Genomic DNA, 15,340 nt, shown 5'->3' with positions numbered 1-15,340 from the left:
CATAGTCACCTTTGACTGGACTTAACCGTCCAGGGGTCCTTTACCTTTACCTCCTTACCTTGGTTCTTGAATGGCTTAGTTGACAAACAAATAGGATCCCGAATGCCAAAACCCCAGAAGTAAGTGTTCCGGTTTTTGAACGTTTCTCGGAAGCGAAAGGTCCGATGCGGCTTCCACTTGAGTGCAGGAAGCTCCTGCAGCCAATTGGAAGCCACACCTTGGTTTTTGAATGGTTTCGGGAGTCAAACGGACTTCTGGAACAGATTAAGTTCGAGAACCAAGGTACCATTGTAGTCTGGGCTGGCCCACCCATGAGGCATGGTGAGAAGACTGCCTCAGGTGGCAGGATCCATGGGGCTGGGGTGTGTGGATCTGTCTGCCATGGAATGCATCCCCTCCTGCTGCTGTCAATGGCTATGATGTGCTCCTTTGAGGCCAGATCTGCCACCGCTATAGCTGCATCTTGGCAAATAGGAAGTGCTGCTGGTCTGTTCGCACCCCTTTGGGAGGAAATGGTAGGGGCTGTCCTCTGGGGTCTCCTGGGCTCTACACCTGGCCAGCAGTTTATGGTTTTGATTCCAATTCCCTCTTTAACCTAGAAAAGTCCCTATGGCGCGAGACACATAAAAAATGATAACAAGCAGCCTCAAAATGTCATGTTTCCCACTTTATGGTTACAATCCTATGCATGCTTACTTGGGAGCAAGTCCTCTTGATGGGAGTGAGACTTATTTTTGAGTAAACAGTACAGGATCGAGATTGTAAGCATGGAAAATTCACTCCCTCTCACACACATTGGAGGATGCATATTGGAAAGGAACAGTTTAGCCTCTTCCCCATGACAATTCTGTTCTCATTAGCAAGCCTAACAGTTGTTTTCTGGGGAGGGGAGAGTATGGTTTACATGGGGAAGGTGGCATGCAGGGATGGCCCTGCCATCCTACTCACCACAGTCACATCCTTCCCATTTCACAAAACAGATCTTTAGCAGGCTATGCAGCCAGAGGACATCAGCATGTGAAATTGGAGGAGGCAGCAAAAATCAGCGGCAAGGAGAAGTGAATGAGACAGGTGGCTTGAGATCCTGCCTTGAAGACCCCAAAGAGTGATGTGTAACATATGTGATGCCCATACATACTCTAAAGTATCTGGAGCCTTTCTTAGTTTTATAGCCCCTTCATATTTAAGCATCCATAGTGTCCCACTTTCAAGCTATTCATGAGGATGCTGAATTGCAATTGACCCATGAGTGACTGCTGTTAAATCCCATTTTATACTTCTTTCAAGTTTAACATTGATCTATTCTAGGTGGTCACAAATTAGTTTTATGGCTCATTCTCTGATCTCATTCAGGTTTTAAAAACATGCTAAAGTTGCCTATTATGCTGCGGGCATTCCATCCTCCTGCTCCCCCTGTTCCTTCCCCAGCCCGCAACTAGACCGATATTTTACATCAGGAGTGGCAATATATTTCAGGGCCCTGATCCTACTTATTCATGCTCAAGCCCAAAGCATTCCACGCCTTCACATGACTAAGTGCTGCTGGATCGGCTCCAGTTATACCAAAGAAGTTGAGTTATTACTGTGGTTACAATCTTTTACTTAGTAATTTCCTGACTTATTTGAAAAAAATGAAACATTAATGCCCTCTTTTCCTTCTGATGCAGGCTCATAAACACGTCATTTTCATAATGCTCCTAAATCTACTGCATGTAAATGCGCTGCCTTCTTTGGGCCAAATGAGAGCCATTAGCGGAACACTTAGCACCCTGCCATCCAAAGGGGGGGGGGGGGAGACAAAGGACAAGAAATCACTTCTTCCTTTTTTGCAGGAATCCAGTTTGCTCTTCAGCGTACAATAGAAAAGTGGTTCAGCGGAGGAGGAGGAAGAGTGCAGTATTTATTTGAAATAGGACACTTGGCAATCAGTTTAAAAGGCAGTGACTCAATGCATTTCTGTATATTGTGTGGAATTCCATTCCTTGGAGACTAGTCCACTGGGGTGAGTGGAGCACAGCCCAGTCTGCCCTCAGCCAGCCACCACCTGCCTGCTTTTCTATTTACAACCCGTCTGGGGGATGGCATGGATTGTTGGGCTTCCTCCTCCTTGGTCTCCGGAGAAGTTTGGATAAGGGCAACTGAAATTATCAAAGGGATGGAGCGATTCTCCTATGAGGAAAGGTTGCAGCATTGGGGGCTTCTTAATTTAGGGAAAAAGCAAGTAAGAAGTCCTTTACTCCCTGCATCTACTGGGGGGGGGGAACCCCTGCAAATACCCGTGGGATCCCTCATCATCATCATCATTTTTTATTTGTATTCTGGCTTTCCACAGTTAAAACAATGCTCAAGGTGGCTTACAATATGAAAAGATTTACATAATTACAAACATAGCAAAGTAGTCATAAAAATAAACAAAACACATTAAAAACTACATAACCAAACTGAACAATTTCCACATAAAAATAAAGATACAAAAAGTTAATATCGTTAATATCTGTAACAAGAGCAAAAACTCCCAACAAAACTTCCCTCAAAATACCCCAGTCCTTGCTGGGCAGCAGCAGTTCTTATAAGGCCTGTCAGGCCCTGCCCTGGGCCAGGTAGAGGCAGGAACGGGGCCCTCAGGCACTCAACCCCTGAGGTGCCCTATTATGTGCAAACAGCCTCTTTTTACACATTGTAGTGAACAAGCACTCAGGATGCTGGCAGAATGTTTGCCTGTTTGAGAGGGAACTTTTGTTAGGCCTTGGAGCACCTTCCCAATTTCTCACCACTGTCCTTGCTTCCTTGGTATTAAGAGCAGCTCCTCCAGGGGAGGCTGATCTACTAAGAGCGAACGTGGCATTGCCCCACCAACCTCAATATGTATGCTGGGAATTCCACAAGACGCAACTTGAGGCACCCTATGACAGCCTTTTCCATAATCTCTAACCCCTGGCTATGCTGGCAGGAGTTGATGGGAGTTAAAGCCCTCTAACACCTGGAGGCTCACAGGTTCTCCATCCCTGTGTTGGTGGGTCAGACTCAACTTGGGGAGACCCAGGTTTGAATCTGTAAAGCTCATGGTGTGACTTAGAGCCAGTCAGTGCCTCTTAAGCCTAAACTACTTCACAGGGTTCCTGTGATGACCCACATATGGGGAAGAGCTGTAACTCAGTGGAACTGCATCTGCCTAGCATGCAGAAAGTCCTGAGTTCAAGTCCCTGGCATCTCCAGGTAGGACTGGGAAGGGGCTCTTGCCTAAAACCTTGGAGGGCTACTGCCAGTCAGTATAGGCAATACTGAGCTAAAAAAGTAAAGTTACCCCTGACCATTAGGTCCAGTTGCGGATGACTCTGGGGTTGCAGAGCTCATCTCACTCTGTAGGCCAAGAGAGCCGGCGTACAGCTTCCGGGTCATGTGGCCAGCATGACTAAGCCGCTTCTGGCGAACCAGAGCAGCGCAGGGAAACACTGTTTACCTTCCCGCTGGAGCAGTACTTATTTATCTACTTGCAGTTGACGTGCTTTTGAACCTTTTGATCGGCAAGCCCTAGGCTCTGTGGTTTAGACCACAGCACCACCCGTGTCCCAATACTGAGGTAGATGGGCCAATAAGAAGAGCCTGCTGGATTTGGCCAATGGCCCATCTAGTCCAGCATCCTGTTCTCACAGTGACCCACCAGATGCCTGTGGGAAACCAGCAAGCAGGATTTGAGCCCAAGAGCACTCTCCCCTCCTGTGGTTTCCAGCAACTGGCATTTAGGAGCATTGCAGCCTCCAACTGTGGAGGTTGTGCAGAGGCGTTTGCCCTCTCCTCCATGATTCATCAAGGCAGCTTCCTTTGTTCCTCTGCTCCTTTGAGCTCCTAGGAGGAAAGGCGGAACAGGCTCAGGCTGTGCAGCAAAGCGCCCTGTCTCCAGAGTTATCACCAAGCGAGTGATCTAGAGTTTTCTGGCTGCAAGTGACAAATTATACCATGTAAATCCAGAAATGGGTCAGGAGAACAACCTGTTGGTATGTTAAATGCATCCAAGGGTGTTTTTTTGTTTTTGTTTTTACAAAAGTGCTTTGAGAGCTCTATATTAGCTTCTCAAAGGTTAATTAACAATTTGAATTGTAAATCCAAATCCCTCTGGTTCTGTTCGGCATTCAGCAGCAACACAATTCCTTTCAATGGTACAAGCTTGCAGAGGACTCAGCCAGTTTCTTACCAAGCAGCGGCTCCTCTGCCAAGCATGGCTCAGAGATCTAACGCTCAGCTCCCTCTGCTCGCCAGAGATAAGTTCCCTGCCTGTTTAGTGCTTAAACGTATCTCCTGACCTCTAAGGAAGGTTTCATACTGGAAGCTCTACAAAGAGACAATGTTTTGCAGTTTATTTTTTTCCAGAGTCTTCTTTTAAAAAGTTTTTAAAAATAATAATAAAAGTAATTTGGATGGTGGTACTATGCAACACTTAATTTAGGGCATGGCAAGCTAAGGTATTTTAGATTGGAACTCAGGTCTGAGACAAAATTGCATCAATAGTCACTGCCAAGTCTAATCTGCTAAATCTAAATAAATAAAATAAAATAAATAAAAACCTGTCCTGCAGCAAGTTGAGATGGGAGAGAAATTCAGTTCACTTAACATTTTGAAAGAAACATTCAAAATTGGCACTTCCCCAAACAATGTGTGAACCACAATGTGACTGTCCTTAAAAAACATCATTTCTTTGAATTTTGGAATGTACTTGTACAATCTTTAATTGCAATGCAGTTCTCCAATTAAGATTGTATTCAACAATGTATAGATTTGAGGAAAGAGTGCATAAAAATGCATAAAAGTGCTTATAAGTGAAAATGACATACACAAATGCATTCCATTAAATTGTTTGCAATAATGTATATATTAGGCAACAGCATATAAAATGTGTAAATTAGGAGAAATTAGGGAATTTTTTCATATGGACTTAATTGCAAACTGATGCAGAAATATGGTGAACTATGGTTGGAAAAATGAAGAGCTGACAGAAACGACAACTGACAGACGAGTTGGGAAGAGTGCAGAAAGAAGAAATGTTGTGGTGCATTTGCAGCAGCACAACCAGATGCCTTCATCTGCCCCAGCTGCAACAAAACATGTCTCTCCCATATCTACAGCCACAGCAGGCGCTGTAACTCTCCAGCAAGTTTGACTTCACCCCCAAAGGCACACTCCTCCGTTGTCTCCAGAGACAGATGGAAGCCAATCAATCGACTAGCAAGTTAGACCATTGGTCTGTAAAGCTCACTGTTGTCTACATGGATTGCTTGTGGTTCTCCAGGGTATCAGGCAAGAGGCTTCCCTAGCTCTTGCTGGAGATGCTGGGGACTGAACCAGGGACATTTGCACTCTAGCCCTGTGAGGGCAACTCTCACCGTTTCCTAACAACTCTCAGCACCCTTAACAAACCACACTTCCCAGGATTCTTTGGGGAAAGCCATGAGCGTTTAAAGTGGTATGATACTGCTTCAATGCATAGGACAGTTATGGCCTCCCTCTCATGTTTTCACTGCAAGAAGCAGTTTTTTTCCTTATAATAAACTGTTTCTTTTTCCCTTATGGGGTATTCAAGAGCCTGTATAGAGTCCTTAAGTGGGTTCCCTATTGGTAGGAGAAAATAACAGAGGCCAACCAGAGAATATTGAGAAGCAAAGCAGCTAGTAAGCCTGATCTTTATTAAACTGTTGTAACAGGGTCCCCCACTCCCCCCATGCAGAGAGGGAGGAGAGGAACCCAGAACAGTGGTGTGCAAGCTCTTATATAGACTTGAAATTGCCTCCCCTGTAGCTCAAAACCACCCCCAAAAACATGATACATACATCACAGGGGGCGGTCTACAGCAGAAAACCTGTCAGGATACCTGATAATGGTCAATCATTGCTCAATGACTGGGCACTCTGGTCATTCTTTTGTGATGGTAAATACTTTAGTCCCTGAATCTCTTACATATATTGATAGTTTGCTCAGCGTAACAGTTCCTTTAGTGAAGTATGGAAGTGAGAGCTGGACCATAAAGAAGGCTGATCGCTGAAGAATTGATGCTTTTGAATTATGGTGCTGGAGGAGACTCTTGAGAGTCCCATGGACTGCAAGAAGATCAAACCTATCCATTCTGAAGGAAATCAGCCCTGAGTGCTCACTGGGAGGACCGACCCTGAAGCTGAGGCTCCAGTACTTTGGCCACCTCATGAGAAGAGAAGACTCCCTGGAAAAGACCCTGATGTTGGTAAAGATGGAGAAGGGGACGACAGAGGACGAGATGGTTGGACAGTGTTCTCGAAGCTACAAACATGAGTCTGACCAAACTGCGGGAGGCAGTGGAAGACAGGAGTGCCTGGCGTGCTCTGGTCCATGGGGTCATGAAGAGTCGGACATGACTAAATGACTAAACAACAACAACAACAGATACTTGCCAGACTGTATTTGTAAAGGGAGCTGTAAGCCCTACAGTCCAAAGGCATCTGGAAAGCTTTTCCCATTTCCTTTGCATAGAAATATTTGAGGTCAATTTGGGAGAGTCAAATGGCTTCTCCTGTACTGTTTCAGACACTATACTTATGCATGTGTGTTTGCCTTGTACATTTATGAACATTTATTCTCTCTATATAATACCTTATAATTCCTATAACAACACCATCCTCAGCATGCCCAATCGGAATATCTGTTCTGTGGCTCTTTGAAGCTGCCCAGTTCATATTGACCCTGTCCCCTCCACACCTGCCATCCGTTCCAGGGCTTCTGTGGCTCTGGTCCCTAAACACCAATTGGTGTCAGTAAGATTCCAGGGTTTGACAAAGAGAGGGAGAAGTGCCCCCCCAACCAGTGTTAGAAACTCAGCTAGGAGCTAAATGGCACTTTAAACCTAGGTTACGGGCACAACAATGGAATGTCTAGGCGCACTTTTTTATAACAGGAATACAAAGCTGAAAATGAATCTTATACTCATTTTTCACATGGTCTAGTCCTTCCCCTGCCCACCCTGCTAATATTCTTAACAAGGCCTCTTCTCTAGTCTTCAGAGAGCAGCTGGAAGTGGGGAGGCAGAAAAAGATCCTCCTTTCCTTCCACCCTGCAGTTTTAATCTGAAATCTTAGGCACAGTACTGTGCCTGGAGCTCAGAAACTGCTGGAGCTAATGAAATTCCCTGTCGCAAAATGTCCCTAGAACAATGGGAGTTTCAAACTTTGCCCTCCAAACCCCTTTAGTTGGCTAATGGTTCATTGTTTAGTGATAGGGGGATCTGACTTGAGTTCAATTACTGATCTCATTTTCTCATTCTTCCTATCTTAAGTTCAGTGCTCCACATGATTTTGCAAATTTTTATGGTAATTAGTCAGCATATTAGTACACATTTATTCTAAAACATATATTATTGTGCTCTGTTTTGCCTAATTTGCGCACTTGAATCTTAGTCTATTGTAATGGTTCTAGGGGTTGCTCGTGCGTAAGCCTGTGCCAACACCTGGCTGGGTTGCCTGAGTGAACCTTTCCTGTCCGGACAGCCACTCACCCGTGGCTGTCTCAGTCACTGGCAGAATCCGTCAGTGGGCGTTTCTTAAACTTCTTCCAGCAAAGAAGCTCTTTGACGCCCAGTCTCCTCCTACTCTCCCTGCACGGAAGCCTTCTGCGCAAGGAGGGCGTAGGCAGCGGAGGACCCTTCCTCTCCCTGCTGGTCCCCGGCAAGGAGTCATGTGACCGCCTCGCTGATTCCCCCATCTGCCCCCCTTCACCACTGGAGCTACGCTGATTCCCTTCCCCAGAAGATGGGCTGCCTCTCCCAATCCCGGGATGCTCTCTGGGATCCCTCTGGAGCTTGCTCTCTCCCTCGGACACTGATGGCAGTTCCCTGACATCTATGAATTGTTTTCAAAAGTGTGAATCAGGTACGTTTGCCTTTAAAACTGTGAGCTGGATCAAATTTCTCCTCAGTCCCTAAATATGGTGGAAGACTGAAATAATGAAGCTGAAAATTGAAGGATGATGCAACTTTCAGTCACAGATAGCCACTAAGGGCTGGATATATTTAGAAGCAGGTTAGCTGCACTTTTTAAAACAAATAAAATTTGGAGATGGCGTCTGTAAGTATTACAAAGGATTGCAATGTGGCAGGTTCCTCCTGCTGCCGCTCAGTTGCTAACTCATATATTGCCAGCTGCTGCAAGGACTTGTTTTTACCATCCCTCTGCACTCACAATGGAGCAACTGCTTTTACTAAGGCATTCTGCTTCCATTTAAGCATCTGGAAGCACGCTAGGCATTTTGTGACGAATATGCAGCACCTGAAAGCTCCCATTGCGACATTTACGGCCAAATTGCCATGCTGAGCATTTCTGAAATGTGGCCACTACACCCAGGTTCTTAAATTACAGTGGTGAGGCTTTTTTTTTTTTTGGCATAGGGGAGGGCGAGGAGGAGGGAAAAAGAAGAAGAAGAAATCAGTTTTGTCCTTCTGGGCACAATTCACTTCTTTGAAAGATGCAGATAATACACCCCTGCCTTCAAGCAGTGCTGCAGGGCTTAATGATTTGGTAAAGTCATTCAGGTTTGTCTGATAATGATTGGAGCGCATATGCAAGGTAGCTGGAAGAAGGCCTGCGCTGCGCCTTTCAAGCCCACCCTTGGAGGAACCTAACCACATGCTAGGCCAAGGAGCTGGCCATCTGGAAAAAAAAATAAAATGACTCCCCCTTTTTGGAAAAAAATAAATCACATTTCTATGCATTTCTTCCCCCTACATGCTGGGGCTGCACACAAATTCCAGTTCCTAGGGCAAAGATTTTGTATTCTGACTTGAACAAAAGACACCCTTCTTTTCTTTAATACACATTTGGAGGCAGATTGTCTTTGAGAGCCATTTTACAACATCCCGGATTCTGTTAAACTCTTGTGGTCACTCAGTGCCCATTAATCATAGAATCGTAGAGTTGGAAGGGACCCTGAGGAACATCTAATCCAACCCCCTGCGATGCAGGAATATGCAGCTGTCCCTCATGGGGATCGGACCTGCAACCTGGGCATTATCAGCACCATGCTTTAACCAACTGAGCTATCACATCAGCAAGAGGCACCAGAGCTTGACATGGCCTCTTGCTTGTCTAGATGAAGGATAGAGAAATGTATGTCTGTGTGTGCATAAGTTAGCCTTCAGTACAAAGGTAAAAATAACATCATTGCTCCACCCACTTTTGCCTCTGGCACCTCCCACCATAGACAAATGGCCCTTGGAAGGTTGCCCAGAAGAGAATGTGGTCCTGGGGCTGGAAAAGTTTTTCCCACCCCTGTCTTAGGAGGACTGAGGTTTCTTCTTTAGTTTAGAGTGTAAGTGGCACCCTCTGTCTACGTGTTCAAATATTTTGCTTATTTACTAAGGGCTGCTGCCCCTGCTCACTCCAATTGTCAACCCCAGCTACCAACCCCCACAGACCCTGATCCGACTTGGCGTCCTGCAGCCTTTCCCTTGCCTCCTGTTGATTCAATGCTACTCCCAGTCTTGACCCACCATCTCTCTTCTCTTGACCCAACATTAAGATTGCCATATTTCAGAAAGTGGAAATCTGGACACATTTTTTTGAGCTTTTTTTTTGCCCCCTCCCCCAGGTTCTTGAGCAATTTTTTAAAAAAGCTGGTTTGCCATACGTTCTGGTTTTCCTGGACATTTGAACCAGCTGAAGAAAATTCTGCCCAGACGTGACTTTTGGCAGCCAAATCCCAGCATTGTCCAGGAAATTCTGAATGTATGGCAGCCCTACCCAACATCGCTCTCATGCCTAATCCATCTTCTCTCCTCCCTTGACTTGGTGTCCCTTGACTTCAATTTCCACTGCTCCTTCCTCAGACAACTCAGCTTGCCTGGCTGATGGAAGGAAGGAAGTTTTTAATATGTAACGCTGTACTGTTTTTAACACTTGAATGGGAGCCGCCCAGAGTGGCTGGGGAAACTCAGCCAGATGTGCGGGGTATAAATAATAAATAATAATAATAATAATAATAATAATAATAATAATAATAATAATAATAATAATTATTATTATTATTATTATTATTATTATTATGTGTTCAAGGTGACAGCGGCAGTGGGGAAGAAGGCATGGAGGGCTCTCCTCCCTCCCTATTGGCTTCTGCTAGCAGCTCCTCCTTCTGTTCAGGGCTCACTCTCCACCCTCCACTAGTTTCCTTCTTCTCTGGGTCTTCCAGATCATTGCAAGACACCCCATCCTGTGACCTGGGTGCTGAGTGCTCCTCCCTGTTGCTCTTGCTTGCCTCCGTGTCTGTTTCTCCCTGATCGCTCAGGGGAGCTACCCCATGGTTCCCCCCAGCTCCTGCTAGCACCCTCCTTTAGTGTTGTCCTCTTTGGATTAGGTATGGGGCACAGGGCGCCTTGGACAGAGTGTGGATTCATATCTCATGCACGCATAACCCCAGGAGATGTGGATCAAATTCCACCTCAAAATACGAACTTGCTGAATTTCCTTCCCCATTCCTACAACAGGTGATAGCTGGTGCCCAGAGATACTGATGGGATGGAATGAAGGTAGCTCAAAGAGGAGCCTTAGTCAATGGTAGGAAGAGCCAACTGATTCTAGTTTTGTCTCCATCCTCTTCCTTGCAAGGACAACACTGAAACTAAGGAGAAGGAAGCTGGCAGGTAGTACTACTACCTGGGCTGGTTGGAAGTAATGAGGCATGCAGGTGGGAGCTGGGGGAGGGCAGATTGAGATTGGTGGGGCAATGCCTCCACTGCCTAGAATTGTATTGGGAGAAAGGTCAAGGAGAGAGTTGTTTGATTTAGGTGGTTTCATGGGGCCCAAATGAGCGCTGTAATGTGGATCTGCTGCATACAAATAAGCCTGCTTGTGTACCTAGAACTTCCTTACCGGATCACGGCACAGGCTTCTGACTGTGTGTCCTTGTCTAGGTTCACTGCATTAAACTGGAGGTAATAATTAAAATATTCACTCAACAAGGCATTGAGTGATGCAATTAATATTCATATAATGCTTTGATCTAGACAATCTTCCTGCCCACTTTTCAATGCACTCGCAGAGCAAGGCGTGGGGATAATAATAAATATTGAGCGGAATAAATCTGTATTCAGATCATATTACATGAAGACTTTTAAAACAAAAAAATCAATGGCCGCCCAGTGTCTTGTGCCAGTTCTGATTAATCTTCCGCTTCTGGTTTTGTCCCTGTTACACGAATGCTTGTGGTTGGCGAGAACCCATTTGAAAACTGCCAAAGAATTGTGGGGCTGGGAATTGTAGCTCTGTGAAGGGTAAACTACCGTCCTCGGGATTCTTTGGGGAAGTTATATGCTTTATATGTGCTTTCAGTGCAAGACGTGCATGCAGTCTAAGTCTTGGAAACATCTTACTAGTGGTGCAATGGCATTATTTTAGACTCTGGACTTAATGGTCTTACAGCTCCCACACTCATTGGAATGATAGCAAGGATCCTGTGGCCCTTCAGCTTTGGTAACTTTTACCAGCCCCAGTCAGCACGGCCAATGATCAGGAATGAGGGGAGCTGTAGCCCAGCAAGCATCAGGAGGGCCAAAGGTTAAGACACTTCTCTTAATCTATGTTCTAAATTTGGTACATCTGTAGGTTTTTTCTTTGCTTTTCTGTATGCTGCCTTGAGAGCTGTAATGAAAAGCGGGGTACAGTGGCATAGAGGGGGCCACAGGAGCAGTTGCCCTGGGCACAAATTATTAGGGGTGCAACATTTCAATACCTTTTGCTGCCTCAACATAACTGCATGCTTCCGTCATTGGGCTCTGTTGAAAATGTCTTCTCCCTGCAAACCAGGAAGTAACCTCTCCATACAACAAATTGACTCTTCTTTTCTTATCTCTGTGGCTGTGATCTCCTGAGTTACGCAAACACTGTTAGGCAGCTGAATGTGCATGTGTACTGTGTCCGTTTCCCCTCCCTCCCACCCTTCTGTGTGGACCTGGGCACTGGCAACCCACGCTACACCACTAGCGGGGTATACATTTCACTTGCTTCAAAAAGTGGTGAGCTAGCCCTGCTGCCTTTGGCACTGCTCCTGGGCCTTCTGCTGAGTGCAGCTCTTGACCTCTGCCTTGGTGGCACGGCTTCATCCTATGGGTCTCTGCAAGAAATGCCATGGTTGTATCCCATGCTAGTCCTGTTCAGACTAAACCCATTAGGATTAAGGTATGTCTATTAATTCCAGTGGTTCTACTTTGAGTGACATGCAGGAGGAACTGAGATGCTTGATGAATTGCACCCCCACCCCAGTTTCTCTTCTTTCCAGCCCCCTCCCTCCCATTTTACGACTTGTGGCATGCATTTATCAGGATCACTGCGTGTGAAAAGCAGGACACCACTCTTCATGTGCCCCTTCCATCTGCCATCTGCTCCTCTTCCCCACCGAAACGGTTAAAGACCTAATTACCCTGGCAAAATGAGAATCTCTTGCATATTGGTCCAAATGTATGTGTTTGAAAATGAGTACTGACAGACAATTTATGATTTTTTTTTGGTTAATGTTTCTCTCTCTCGCTCTCTCTTTTTTTAACAAGCACAATTTTCCGTGATTAAGAGCATTTTCATTTCTTGAAGCTACAATTATTATTATTTTTTTAAAAAGGACACACAAATCTTGTTTACGTTCTTATGGGAGGCTTTCTTTCTTTCTTTCTTTCTTTCTTTCTTTCTTTCTTTCATTGAGAAAGGCGGAGGTGCACGACTCTCCAAGCACAAACAGCATTTCATGGCTTCATTAGTCTCCCCCCCCTCCGCACTCCTCCCCCAGCAGAACCGCCTGGCCGGGAGGATAAATGAGCCTGTTTGCTCCTTTCTGCTTTGCCTGGCTAATAACCATTATTGTTAATTATGAAGCCATGATTTATCATGCTCATTGACTGATTCAAGTAATTCCTGCCTGTTCATGTCCTGAAAGCAAAATGTTGCCAATATGACATTGGGGATGGATATATATATATATAGAGAGAGAGAGAGAGCGCACACACACACACCATTTTATAAGGACTCATTCATCTATGGTGTGGGCAGCAAAGCTTCAGGCTGGTCTCTGTGCAGGTTTGCAGTCTGCCTTTAGAATTTCACTCTCCTTTCCCCAGGTGAGCATTCTGCCCTCCCCCCAACATCCACACTTCCATTCCCCCTACTGCTTTCCCCCAGGAAAGCCCATGTTTCAGTGCTGAATCTGAACAAATGACAACCAGGTTTTCTGCAGACTGCCATTTGTTCCAATTCAGCAATAAAGAGTGGGTTTTCTAGGGGAAAAGCAGTGGGGCAAAGGCAAAACTGCTCGGACCCATGCTTTCTAGGCATGGGACAAGTGGAAATGGGGACGAGTCCTCTCCCTCTCTCTCTCATAGCAGTTTCAGAGTCTGTAAGGCTTCAGCTCTCCCAGACCTGGACCCGAAACATAAGATCTCTTCTGGATCATACCAAAGGCCTGTTTAGTCCAGCATCTTGTTCTCACAGTGGCCAACCAGATGCCTGTGGGAAACCCGTAAGCAGGACCTGAGTGCAACAGCGCTCTTCCTACTTGTGTTACCCAGGGACTGGTGTTCAGAGGCATACCGACTCCATCGGAGAAGACAGAACACAGCCATGATGGCTAGTAGCTATTGGTAGCCTTATCTTCCAAACCCCCAGTGATTCTGAGGAGCCTCTGGATCAGGGCATCAGAAATGGAGGTTACCACGCTACCAGCCTGGGTTCCTGGTTGTTGCTGTTATTTATTAAACTTACTACCTGTCCTTCATGAGCAGGCCCCAGGGCAGGTTCTAACAATTTGAAATTCAGTATTAAAACCAGTGAAAACCAGTGGCAGTTACCAGAATAGGTTGGGTTCTGAAAACACATGCCTCAGTCATAAAAAAATCAGGGTGAAGAGGTAAGTATTTTGCATTCACTGAAAATTGCATAGTGAAGGTCCCAGGTGCACCTCTTTGGGGAGGGAATTCCATAACTCCACACCCAAGCGGGTCTGTAGGGAAGGAAGCCGTCTCTCAGATATTTGGGACCCAAGTCATTTAGGGCTTTACGCAATAGTGCGAGCACCTTAAATTGGGCATGGAAGTGAACTGGATGCCAGTGAAACTGTTTAAGAATAGCTCTCTGGTTGGATCTCTGATCTGCTCCATCTCTGCCAGGGCCACAGGAGCAGAGGAGACAGATCTACCAGGATCTTCTTATGCTAATATGTTTTGCTGCTAACCGTACATGTTATCAGAGACCCAAGCAAATTTGAAAAAACCGCTTTTGCTCAGTTCGTGGAGAATCCAGAAGCAAAAGCTAAGGTTTGGAAAAGCAGGACCAAATATCCTCTCTTTCCTTCTCCCTGCCCTACCTCTCCCTACCCACAAGAACAGAATCTGAAGCAAAGCCAACCTGGCAGCAAGGGCAACCATTTCCACCACAATGCTTGGCTTCTTCCTCTAGATGGCAGTAGCACCCCAGAGCCCATTGGCTTCCTTCTTCACCCTCCAGACCTTGGAACTGAATGAAGCTGCCCCAAGTAACAAGATTAGCTGCAATGGGACAGGGAAGCGTTCAGATCTCTGAAGCCTTTGTGCTAAAACCCCTTGTTCCTTCTGCTGGCCACCTGTCTGTTTCTCCTACTTCTAACCTTAAAGTCAACATTCTAGGGAGGAAGCAATGGTCCCTTGCCTGCTGGGACTCACCTAACCCCTGTGAAGCAGCTACTGAGTTCAGCAACACCAAACCCTGATTTGATGAGCGTAACTTGTCAGAGGAAATTCAGCGATGCCCAGCGGGCAACCTTGATTAGGAAGGCAACTGCTGTAATCCAGTTACGTCCTGACAAATGATGCACCTGTGAGCCATTTCAGAGCTCACTTTGCAAAGGTTTCTTGGGATAATAGCTCTTCAGGTGGCAGGTGAGGAGAAATTGTTTGCGTGGTTCCTTGCCTTAAAGTAAGAATGTAGGAAGAGCCTGTTGGATCAGGTTAATGGCCTGTGGTTTGGGCTATAGCTCCTACCAGCTGTGCCGGCTGGGTTAATCATCCAAAACATTGGCACCAGGTTAGAGAAGGTAGATCTAGGTGTTAAACCCCATTACTGTGGTGGATGGCTTCCTACCAAAGGTGGTCCTATCACAAAGCAGGCATTTCAGACAGCAAATTCATCTGGTTGCGTGCCAGAGCCCAAAATGTACCTATCACAGACTTGTTCTTCTCCTGTAAAGGTACCCTTGGAATGACCCAGTCTTCAAACTGCATTCTTGGTTATAGGCATTCTCAATTTACATCACAGTGGGCTCCCTTACATCAAAGGAGAAAAGGTCTTGCTTGAATTTCTCCATGTATATATTATGG

The sequence above is a fragment of the Podarcis bocagei genome, assembly GCF_964188305.1.
Source record: "Podarcis bocagei genome assembly, chromosome: 7".
Lineage (NCBI taxonomy): Eukaryota > Metazoa > Chordata > Lepidosauria > Squamata > Lacertidae > Podarcis > Podarcis bocagei.
This window is presented reverse-complemented; position numbering follows the sequence as displayed.